The sequence below is a fragment of the Triticum urartu genome, chromosome 4 (assembly GCF_003073215.2).
Source record: "Triticum urartu cultivar G1812 chromosome 4, Tu2.1, whole genome shotgun sequence".
Lineage (NCBI taxonomy): Eukaryota > Viridiplantae > Streptophyta > Magnoliopsida > Poales > Poaceae > Triticum > Triticum urartu.
This window is the reverse complement of record NC_053025.1, coordinates 225,376,120-225,387,817: the sequence shown is the minus strand read 5'-3', so window position 1 is coordinate 225,387,817 and position 11,698 is coordinate 225,376,120.

Genomic DNA, 11,698 nt, shown 5'->3' with positions numbered 1-11,698 from the left:
AAGTAGTATCTCTACTTGGTGCAGTGAATTTGGCTAGCATGAGGTGGAAAGGCAAGCTCAACATGTTGGAGGATCCAAGACAATATAATTTATCTCAGATGTAAGAAAACATAACCCATTACATTGTCTTCCTTGTCCAACGTCAACTCTTTAGCATGTCATATTTTAATGAGTGCTCACAATCATAAAAGATGTCCAAGATAGTATATTTATATGTGAAGACCTCTATTTCTTTATTACTTCCTATTAATTGCAACGATGACCAAAACTATGTTTGTTAACCCTCAACAACTTTTATTCATCATACCTTTTCTATGTGAGCTCATTACTCTCCATAAGATCCATATGATCTCTTTGTTTCTTTTTATTCTTTCTCTTTTCTTTTATTCACTTAGGATCATGGAAAAATAATCAAGCCCTTGACTCAACACTAATCTTTACTATATAGCTCACTGACTCGATTACATAGAAGGATAATAAAGCAAAACTCACAACTAGATCATACTAAAAACTTTTATTCTACTAGATCAAGATATTACCAAAAGGATCGAACTAAGAAAACGGTAGAGATAAAAGTGATGGTGATACGATACCGGGGCACTCCCCCAAGCTTGGCAGTTGCCAAGGGGAGTGCCCATACCCATGTGATTATGTCTCCTTTGTTGGTGAAGAAGGTGGAGTTGTTGATGATGGAGTGGGCTTCTTCTTTAATTTGCGCTTGAGGACAGAATTTTGGTCCCTTAGGTCCTCGATCTCCTGCTCCAGGCTTAATATCTTTTTGCATAGTTCCTGTTTGTTTTCCTGCAAGAGGCGAAAAGGGATAAACTCGATCTTAGGTTTCTTTATTCTGTCAGGGAGGCTTGACTTTTTGAACTCCACATGCATGTCCCCAAGTTGAGGTAGTGGGACTTCATCTTCATCTGAGCTCGTCTCCTCCTTTCCCTTGGGTTCATAGTCCTCTTCTTCTTTCGTAGTCCAACCACAATGCTCCACATCCCCATAGACTTTAGGATCTGCGAGGTAATCAGCCACATAGCTCTCTCCTTCCGAATCCTGGGACGACATGTTGCTCAAATCTGCAGCAGGACAGCTCGAAACAAAGACAGGAGATTTTTGCGTGATAAGGAGGTCAAAACCCCCAGGAGATTATATAATGAATTTTTACCAACCAAAATATGTGTCATGTACGAAAACGGAGTCCGGAGAGCACACGAGGTGCCCACGAGGTAGGGGGGCACGCCCAGTAGGGTAGGGCGCACCCTCCACCCTCGTGGAGGCCTCGTGTCCTTCCCGGACTGCTTCTTATTTTTCTATTTTTCTAAATATTCCAAAATGGAGAAATATTGCCTTAAAAACTGTTTTGGAGTCGGTTTACTTACCGTACTACATACCTATTCCTTTTCGGAGTCTGAAATGTTCCGGAAAGTGTCCCTTATGTATTCCTCCGGGGTTACGGTTTCAATAACATTGGTTTCAACATTTATGGGATTACCTGAGATATAATGTTTAATCCTTTGACCGTTAACCACCTTCAGATTTGTGCCTTCGAAGTTGTTGATTTTTATGGCACCGGAACGATAGACCTCCTCGATAACGTAAGGACCTTCCCATTTAGAGAGAAGTTTTCCTACAAAAAATCTTAAACGAGAGTTGTATAGCAATACATAGTCACCTACATTAAACTCACGCTTTTGTATCCTTTTGTCATGCCATCTTTTAACCTTTTCTTTAAATAATTTGGCATTCTCATAGGCTTGGGTTCTCCATTCATCGAGTGAGCTAGTATCAAATATCCTCTTCTCACCGGCAAGTTTAAAATCATAGTTGAGTTCTTTAATAGCCCAATATGCCTTGTGTTCTAGTTCGAGAGGTAAGTGACATCACTATAAAAAAATACACTTCTGTGATGATACATGTTTGTCACAGTAGGTCGCTTTTTTTGTCATGCATGTACATCCATGACAAATTTATGACAGAATCAGGATAGTCATACCTGTGCTGTTGTAGAAGTGTTCCATGACATTACCAAAATTATCATCACGGAAGTGTCCACTTCCATGACGATAAATCGCGCGTCACAGAAGTGCTTTCGTCAAGGGTGACCGACACGTGTCATCCATCGTAACGGAACACCGTTAAGCTATCGGGTCGGGTTTTGGATCCGATAACCCGTTAACAGCCCCGACCAATGGGGATTTTCCATGTGTAAAATCATCATTGGCTGGAGGAAACACATGTCGGCTCATCGTTGGGACAGATGTCAACCACTCATTGGACGGAAGGCGCCTATGATACGTCGACACGTGGCACGGCCCAACAGAGTCCCATTCCTGTGAAAAGGCCGGCCCATTTGACTTGGTCAAAAGCTGGCAGGCCGGCCCATGGAAAGCCTGTTAACGGCCTGTTCGAATATAGCCCATTTACAGCCTGCTAACCCAAGGCCCGTTACGCCCTATCCGAATTAGGCCTAGTGGCGTCATCTGGGCCATCCAATATGATTCCAGCCCGTTTTCACTTCTGGCCCATGTATGGCCCATGACGTCTTTCGGCCCATATGAGGCCATATGTAACTCTTGGCCTACTAACGGCCCATGGTGAAATTGGCTTGTAATGAATAGTGTATCACTTTACACCCATTAACGGCCCGTGGTGAAACTGGCCCGTAATGAACAGTGTATCACTTTATACCCATTAACGGCTCGTTATTCTGTTGGGCTATTTCCAGCCCATGTTATCTTTCGGCCTTCTCAGAGCCCATTTATTCTTGGGCTCATTTTGAGCATTCGTTTACTTATGGTCCGTTACTGTCATTTTCTGCTTGTGGGCCAAATTCAGCCCGTGGTTACAGTTGGCCCGTTTGTGGTCCGTTAATACGTTGGGCCGTTTTCATAGCGTCATCAAATACGGCCTATTAACGATGGCCCGTTAGGGTCGGCCCATGAACGGACGATTCCAACTCTAGCCCGTTTACGGCCATAAAGTGGCCTGTTATTGGCCCATGTTTGGCCATCGATCATACTGCCCGTATAAGGCCCATTGATGATACGGCCCGTAGAAGGCCCACTATTTCTACGGCCCGTAGAAGGCCCACTGTTTCTACGGCCCGTAGAAGGCCCACTATTTCTACGGCCCATAGGAGGCCCAGTGTCACTACAGTAAATATTAGCCATGGTTATTGTGGCCTAGTTTAAAAAAATAGGTTATTGCACCCACTAGCAAACCGCGGAAAAAGAACTGCAATGACTAGAAGCAAACAAATAAACAAGACAATAAGGAAATAAATAAGCAAGCAACTTACGCTAGGCTATCACGGCTATCACACATATTACATCCACTGGGCATCAAAGTTCGCCACCAGTGCAAATAAACGCGCCGACAAAAGAATATACAAAACTGAGAGCACTTCAGAAGGCACTAGGCCTGGCCAGGTCGCCCCCCCAAACAGCTGAAGAAGCTGAGTAGACCTCAGTTGTGTCAACGATAGATGCATCAACACTAGATTTAAGGCATGATGGTGCGCACAACAGTCCTCTGACATCTTCATTGCATCTTTGACTTCAAGTCGGAGCTGAGTTGAAGCAAGCCTTTCCGCTTTAAGTCGAGACTGAAGAAGTCGAACTGATTGAGGCAGCGACTGCACAGAGGTTGTCTCACACCTGCTGGTGAGTAGCTTCAACTCACTATCTTCATCAAGACAGGACCTTGGGGTCATCTCGCTGTCCTCAAGATGGTTTGGCTCACTATCTTCCCTAAAGTTCTGCCTGGCATAAGAGATACGAGTCTGAAAGAGAAACAAGGAGACACGTAACATGTTTCACAATTATATAAGCAAATAAATGGATCTGTTCTGCATAAGGAACATGTTTTTACAACTACAATTTGAAACTAGTATTTGTTGCAAACATCCAATCAGATGTAAACAGCAAAGCAAACAACAGTGGAGGAAATGATGCCTATCCAAATCTATACTAGAACAAAGTTTGAAGGCTTGAGAAGGATGAAATTACATTACATGTTAACACGGGCTGGACAAAGCCCTTCTCCATGTTGATGGAAGGATAATTCAATAAATTCCCCAAAGAAAATTCTTTGTAAGCGTTGCAATTATTCTACATTTTGCAAAGAGTAAATATAGATCAAATAATATTGGAAGAAACAGAGGATAATGAAGCTCAGGTGCAGACTGATGATACATAATCAAATAGCAATTAATTAAGTACAGCGTTACAAGGCAAAAGGGAGAGAGGTACTGACAAGAGCAATGCAGAGCCCACTATTGTTTTGAGATCGTATGATCCTTTGAGGAAGGAGATTCATCTGAAATGAGTTTTCATACAAGAGATAAGGTAAGGCACAAGAAGAAATTTAGGAGTTCAAATTTTGAATTGATATCATAGACAGTACCTAACGCTGGGCTCCCAGCAGTTCTAATAGGGGTTTGGCCACTGGAGTAGGGGTAAAGTGTGGTACAGTTGGGCTTGTGTTTTCTGTGGCTGCTAATCTATCTGATTTAACAGGTATCACTACCTTTTCCAAATACCTAGTTTGTACTCCTTGACGACCTGCACTCACCCTCTTCCTTTTGGACACCTATTACGAAAGAACAACATTTGACTGAAAAAACATAGTGTGACGACACATGGAATAGGTACAGAAAATGGATAGGTATGGTATATACTCATATATGATGCTTAAACTAAGCAGATGGTGTAACAAAGTAGAAGTAATGCGAGAGGTCAGAAGCAAAATATGTGTGACCAATACAACTTTGCAAAGTTAGAGCAAGCACCTTGATGGGTGAATAAGATAGGCCATCCTCCACCATGCCAAGTTTGTTAGGCAGTGGATCATTCCGCAATATTCCTCTCGTGCGCCCATTCTCATATTCATTTTGATAATGTTCAATATCTGACATGCATGAAAACATAAAAACAAGTGAGATTTTCTTTGTAATGCAGAAGTGATTCTAATCCAATACTGCCTCCCTGTAAACCCCTTTGTGCTATCTCTGCAATTCTTTTAAAAGATGCCATGCATGCTGTAATTTGTTGTGTGCATTACTATAATGTGGCCTACTACTCAAAATATGAGAGCTCCAGAAGTGATGACACTTCGCAGATGATAGCTTCAACATATAGTAAAGAAGAACAAGTCGACCTGACCTGACAGATTCAAAATATACTAAGGGAGAACAACTCGACCTGACCAGTCGACCGCAAGAGAAGAGTATCATCTCAAAGAAGAGCAGAAGAGCAAGCAGATTGAAGATATTACAAGTCTTTTAATACAATGTCGGTTGGCCACCCATGATGAACCAGAGCGCACAGAGAAATACTATTCTTTCCGGTCTCTCCATATGTGGCTCACATGCATTTCGAAACTAAAGTAGGAACATTTAGCTAACCAATTAAACATCTCTTAGTTTTACTAATATCAGCAATAATATCATATATGAATTTGTACAACTAAGATTGTTTAGCTCGATGGGTGGAGCAGTGCTATTACGACACAAACCACGTAGGCTGATTGTGGTCATCATAAAATGGGGAAAACATAAGCATGATGAGTACAGTGTTGACCGTGGCAGTGGGATGGAAGATCTGAAGCTGCAAACCGCGCAAAGGGTAGTTAGCAACCGATGTTTGCTTTGAAATAACAACTAAGATTTGGTATGGATAAGAAAGTACGGTCAACAAGTGACAAAGAAATGCAATTATGCTGTCTCTCTATATGTCGCGACATGCATTTGAAAACTCAAGTGGGACCTTTAGCTAACCAATTAAATGTGTCGGTTAACTAATATCAGTATCATATCACAATCATATTTGAAAAACTAAGCTTTCGAATTCTGAGTGTTGTGTTGTTTAGCTTGAAGGGTGGAGTAATGCTAGTACGACAGAAAGCACCTACGCAGATCATAGTAGAGTAGATAAAAGGGGAAAACCCTAAGCATCAAGAGAAAAATCAGGAAAGTGGAACTAGCTGGACCAGTGGGTGGCGCACATGCTTTTCGAAACGAATATAGGAACATTAGGTGACCAATTAAACGTTCTCTGTTTTAGTGATATGAGCATCATATCAGATTCGTATTTCAACACGTAAGCTTTGGGTTGAGGTCTTGAGGAGCAGTGCTAGCACGACACGAAGCACCTACGATGATGGTAGTGAATATAAAGGGGGGAAACCATAAGCTTTATGAGTATAGTGCCCGTGCCATGGCGGATCTGAAGGTGCAAACCGGACAAAGCTACTTCACAACCAATGTTTGCTTTCAACTAGCCACTACGATTTGGTACGGACAAGAAAAGTACAGTAAACAAATTATGATCTATTTTCCGGGTGAGATCAATAACTTAAGCACATATGGAAGAGTACCACCTCTCTTGCGACGCCGTGTAGGCCTATGCTGATACGTTGAGGGTGCTGCGGGTGCGATGGCTGTCGGCGGCAGGGAAGAAGACTTTAGACGGCAGACGGCCGGGTCGGGGGATATATCCTGTTGCCGTGGACGAGGCGGTCGTAGGAGCGGCAACGACAAGGTGGACGACGGCGCCGATGAAGCGAGATGAGGCGATGAAAGGATGCTGGTCCAGCGCCATGGATGAGAGACGTCCATCTCTTGTAGTGGACGACGGGGTAGGGGTAGCGGCTCCGGCAAGGTGGAGGATGGGATGGCGGACGGAGGAGGCTGGCCGTAGTGCGGAGGTTGTCGTGCCGCCGACGGTGTATGAATGGGGAAATGGAGGGGAGGGGGGGATCTCAAACTTTGGGATGCGCTTCTCTGAAATGGGGGAAAGTTACGAACTTATCCCCCGTTTAAAATTTCAGACATCGCGTCGGTTGGGGATAGGACGGTAATCTCGCATCTCCCAAATATTTGCCAGTAACTATTTCGGGCGAGGAGAGGGTGTTTTGCCGCCCACGGTTGGCGCCCACGGTGTATGAACGGGGCTGACAGGTAGGGTGGTTGTGTCACATCTGATGGAAGTTACACATTTGCCCCTATTTAAAATATAAGTCTACATCAATTTCGGACGAGGAGAATTTGTTTTGCCGCCCACCGTGTATGAATGGGGAAATGGAGGAAGAGACACATGTCTTTCGGACGAGCTTGAATCAAATGTGTTTTGCCGCCCACATTTGGCGCCCACCGTGTCTGAATGGGCTCAGAGGCCGTCGTGTCATGTCTGATTGAAGTTACTAGTCTGCCCCTATCGACAGCAGTGTATCCTGTCGATAAGGATGTCAAGTGTCAGGGGTAGACAGTAATTTCCATCTCGCAAACACTTGCTTCGAGCAGCCCACAAATTATAGTGGGTGTTTAGCCGCTTCGTTCAAAACTTGGGAGAATTAGCATTCACGTTTTCCCTGGGACCTGGCAAACTAAATTCAAATCCAATTTGTATTCGATTACGAATATCCACAGATAATTATACGTTTTGTTATTTATTTCTTCAAAACCACAACAAAGATTTATTCCACCTTTATATATGATTATGATTTAGAAATGCCGTGATCTTCGAATTTAGTAGGTTGGATACACTCTGAGTCAAATAGTTATTTCATCCAATACAATATGCTCACACGACAAACAATTCACCTTATGTCAATCATACAAGTTCTGAGGATTACCTCGCCTAAAAAATTTGGATCATTACAACACATGGACAAGATAGGGGGTCTTGCAACATAATCCATTCAGAGACATGACACAACATGAAAGTACAACAATCTAATGAAAATTTGAACTGCTATCTAAAGAAGAACCGGGATTATCTTGGGCTTCAGATAGCAGAAACAACAGGACCTCCTCCGTCTTCAAATGCAACATTCTTACTTCCTCCAATTCTTGGGTTGCTTGCATAATGCGTGCCGCTAATTCTGTAATTTCCAGCCTCAAGATAAATATTACCTCATTCATGGCAGCCACACCATCTCTTTCTGCCTCTAGTAGAGCCTCAAGCACTATAATATCTGTGGTCAGACTGCTCTCCGGCGGTGTTGCCTCTGAACTGCTACCATCTGGTAACATGGATGGCGCACTACTTCCACAAATAGATTCTGGGGTTGTACATTGTGTCCTAGTGTGAACGGCGTCCTGAAAGGTTTCCGCTGGACATCAGTAAGAGATAGTTATCGTATGATCCAGGCAGTAAGCTTACATGGTAAACGACGGACGAATTATTGCCGAGCATCGCAAACTATATTTAAATGGTTCAAAGCAGCATCAACCGAAAAGAAATTAAAATGGTAAGATAAAACTAGGGATGTAAGTGGCAAATAAACGAAATCCGCCAGTCCCATCTAGTTAGTTTTTGCTACCTCCCTAGTTCATTTTCCTCAAAAAAACAAAAACTCTTTTGAACTATCATACCACTAGCGGACTTTAATCGGGATTAAACCGGACCCAGTTGACATCCCTAGTTGAAAGGGAGTGTACAACCGCTATATTTAAGTTGCCAAGGCATCTAAGCAGTTGAAATAATCTGAGAAAGCACTTAACAGTGTGGCCTCATATAAACTACGAAGACAGTCTTGTGATGAAGTTGAGAGGAAAAGTTAAGGACTCAAATGAAATAGGCATGCATTTCTTCACGATAGTACAGTAGGCACTGCTGACATATTGGCCAACTCAGGTATAGCGTAACAACAAATAAGCATTCGAATCAAGCAATACAGCAAAGCAGACAACTGAACTATTTGTAATTCGGTAGGATTACACGTTGAGGGCACAAGACAAGAAAGCAGCCCACTCGCATTACATTTCACATGTACTAAAACACACTGGCTTACCATATGTTGCTGTGAAGCCTAGCTGCTGTTGCAATGTTCTTTGAAGATATCGTCAGCATCCCGTGGTTGCAAATCTAGTTGGTGTAGTTTATTCTGCACCATCTATTTAGGTAAAATTAATTTTAATCGCATGCACTGGTCCGAATTGATCATCAATGGTTCATCTAAACTAATGAAAGAACGGTGTGTGCATACACGAGAATACTCCCTCCGATTCTTTTTACTTTGCGTATAACTTTTTCTCAGTTTTCTCGTATTAGTCTGCGCGTTGCCGATTCCTAGCGATGGTTTCCTTTTGTGCCCCGCCCCATCCGCCTCTGCCCTAATTAATTGGCAAATTAGTCCAGAAAAATTAAACCAGTGCCCTCCTTGGTATGCGGGTCAAGAGTTATGGGTAGAGTAAATAGAATCGAAGGGAGTATATCTGCTTCCCTCTATTTTTATGCTTGTTCGAGGTGCCAGCCCCAAAAGAACAAATATTTTGCTTGATGGGGTTGGTAGCTCCATAATTAATAGAAGCATCAAATTAGTCATGCAACTTGGGAAGATCAAGAACACACAAACAAGTAATTAACAGAGGCTCGGAGCAGTGATGTAATAGCTAGCATCAGAAAATGTAGGGTAAAATGAACAAAAAGCAGCGGAACCACATGCTAGTTTGCTGATGTGTAATTAAGCATAGAGAACATTAAGCAGTCTGATGGAACCAATAGGTGGCATCAGAACAAAACTAAAGCATATTAACTATATGTGCACTGGTATGTAATTTAGCACATGTAACATGTTCACTGCCAGAAGTATGGCCCTACAGGTGCAAGCAGAATAACGCGTCTCATGAAAAACTGAATGATGCCCTGAAGAAATTCAAAGGTGCGGTGCTTATGCTAGGAAAGTGAACGTAGGCGCTGGCCGTTGGATAATAGTACCTGATTCTCGGCGGCGTATGGGTATCGTTGTCATACTTGATAGCTAAGGATCGTCGATAGTGCTCGTGTTGCGGTTGAGTTTGGGCCGGCTGTCGCCGTCGCTGAAGTGGCTCCGGTGCTACGGTTGCGGCACCTGTCGACATACAAGAAAGCTCATCTGTGGTAAGTGAACAGTTGCACGATAAAGAGAAAAACCGAAGGAGTACAAATCGAAATAACCTGATGAGGTTGCGGCGTCGGTAAAGCAGGGCCGGTGGAGTTGAATATGGCGTCCGTGGAGCGGGTCCGGTTCAGTGGACGAAGGCTTCGGCGGGCGCGTTGTACAATGCTTTCGGTGAGGCGGATCTGTTGCGGTGGACGAGGGCTTGTATGAAGGGCCAGGGAAGGGGCGGACGAGGGAGTCAGTGAAGGGACTACGTTGTGGTGGACGAGGGCGCTGGTTAAGCAGATCCGGTGCGGTGGACCATGATGGCGGTCAAGGAGATCTGGAGCGGTGGACAAGCCAGTCGCTGAAGCGGCTCCGGTGAAGTGGTGAGTTGGCAGTTGGGGGTTCCAAGGTGCGGAAGGTAGATCCGGCGGGGTGTGAGGTCCACCGCTGCGGTGGAGGACTAGATTCGGCGGCTTGCCGTGGTTGGGGGGGTCGGGGAGGGGAAGGGGAGGGGCTCTGGGGAAGAATGTTGGGGGAAAAGAGGGGAAAACAATGGAGTTACCAAAGCAGCCCTTTTCCATTCATGTGGCAGGGGTAAAACAGGAATATCGCAGGGCTAAACTTTCGAGCGTGTGATATTTCAATGTGAGCGGGAAGTTTGAAAGCTTTTGGCGCCTAAAATTATAAGTATGCTGCTCTCGTACGGCCGACTATGATATCATGGCCGACAATTTGTTTGTTTTGCACGCAAAAAAATGTGCAAGTTCTGAAAATCAATGTCTCCAACTCGAAACTTAGATTGTCCATTCAATTCAAATATGGATCATTGAGCTACTACAAGCAAATACCATCATACGGTCCAATTCAAATGAAATTCCAAATGTGTTTATCCTAAATATGATGACAAAAGCAAAAATGTGTATGTGTATGAATAAAGTGGATGATTATAAAGTTTGAACATGCCCGTATGTGTATATCTCTAGGTTTGATATATGAATTTGAAATCATGAAATCCTGGCTTAAAAAATGTACCTCCGTTTAAATGAATTACAAAAGCTAATGATGGAGTCGAATTCCAAAATTCCAATCTTAGGTTTGTAATTCTGGTACATCAAGGTATATCACGCATGTTCAAAAGTATCGTTATCTCATAGTACAAACTGTGAAACAAAATGATCAACCATGAGTGCACAATATCTCAATTACGCTAAAGTCCCTCAAATATAGACACCTCACTCTTTATCTGAAGTCAACCCCCCACCACCACACACACACACACAGAAGTCGTTCTCTCCCCCAAACACCAACACACGAGCACATTAACACCCCTCTCTCTTGTAAAGTCCAGACCCCAACATAGGTCTCTATCACTTTGTCTCTCGGGCATGCACACATCTCTTCCCTCACTCTCTAGGTCTCCCGCTATCTCTCTTACCCAAGCACACGCACTATGTAGAGTGTATATTTCCCATACACACAAAACGTCGCCCCCAAACGTCTATCTCCCTAGTTATGTGGTTCTCGCGCACTCACCTCACACACCACCCCCACTGCAAACAAGCACACTTTGTCTCCTTGTGCACCACTCTTCTCTTTCTATCTCTCCCACATGCGGACCCACCCCAGCTCCTTCCCTGTATACATATATGTCGTGACTCTTTGCATAGCTCCCTAATGTATAATCGTTCTCGATTTCGCACATTGTTCTCTACACCATCTATTCTAGCTCTCTCATGAAGTCCCTATCACACACAAGATGACTCGCTTCCCTTGCGTCTCCGTTCATAGGCCAATTTCGGACAACATCAACATTGTCTCCCTATCTATACGC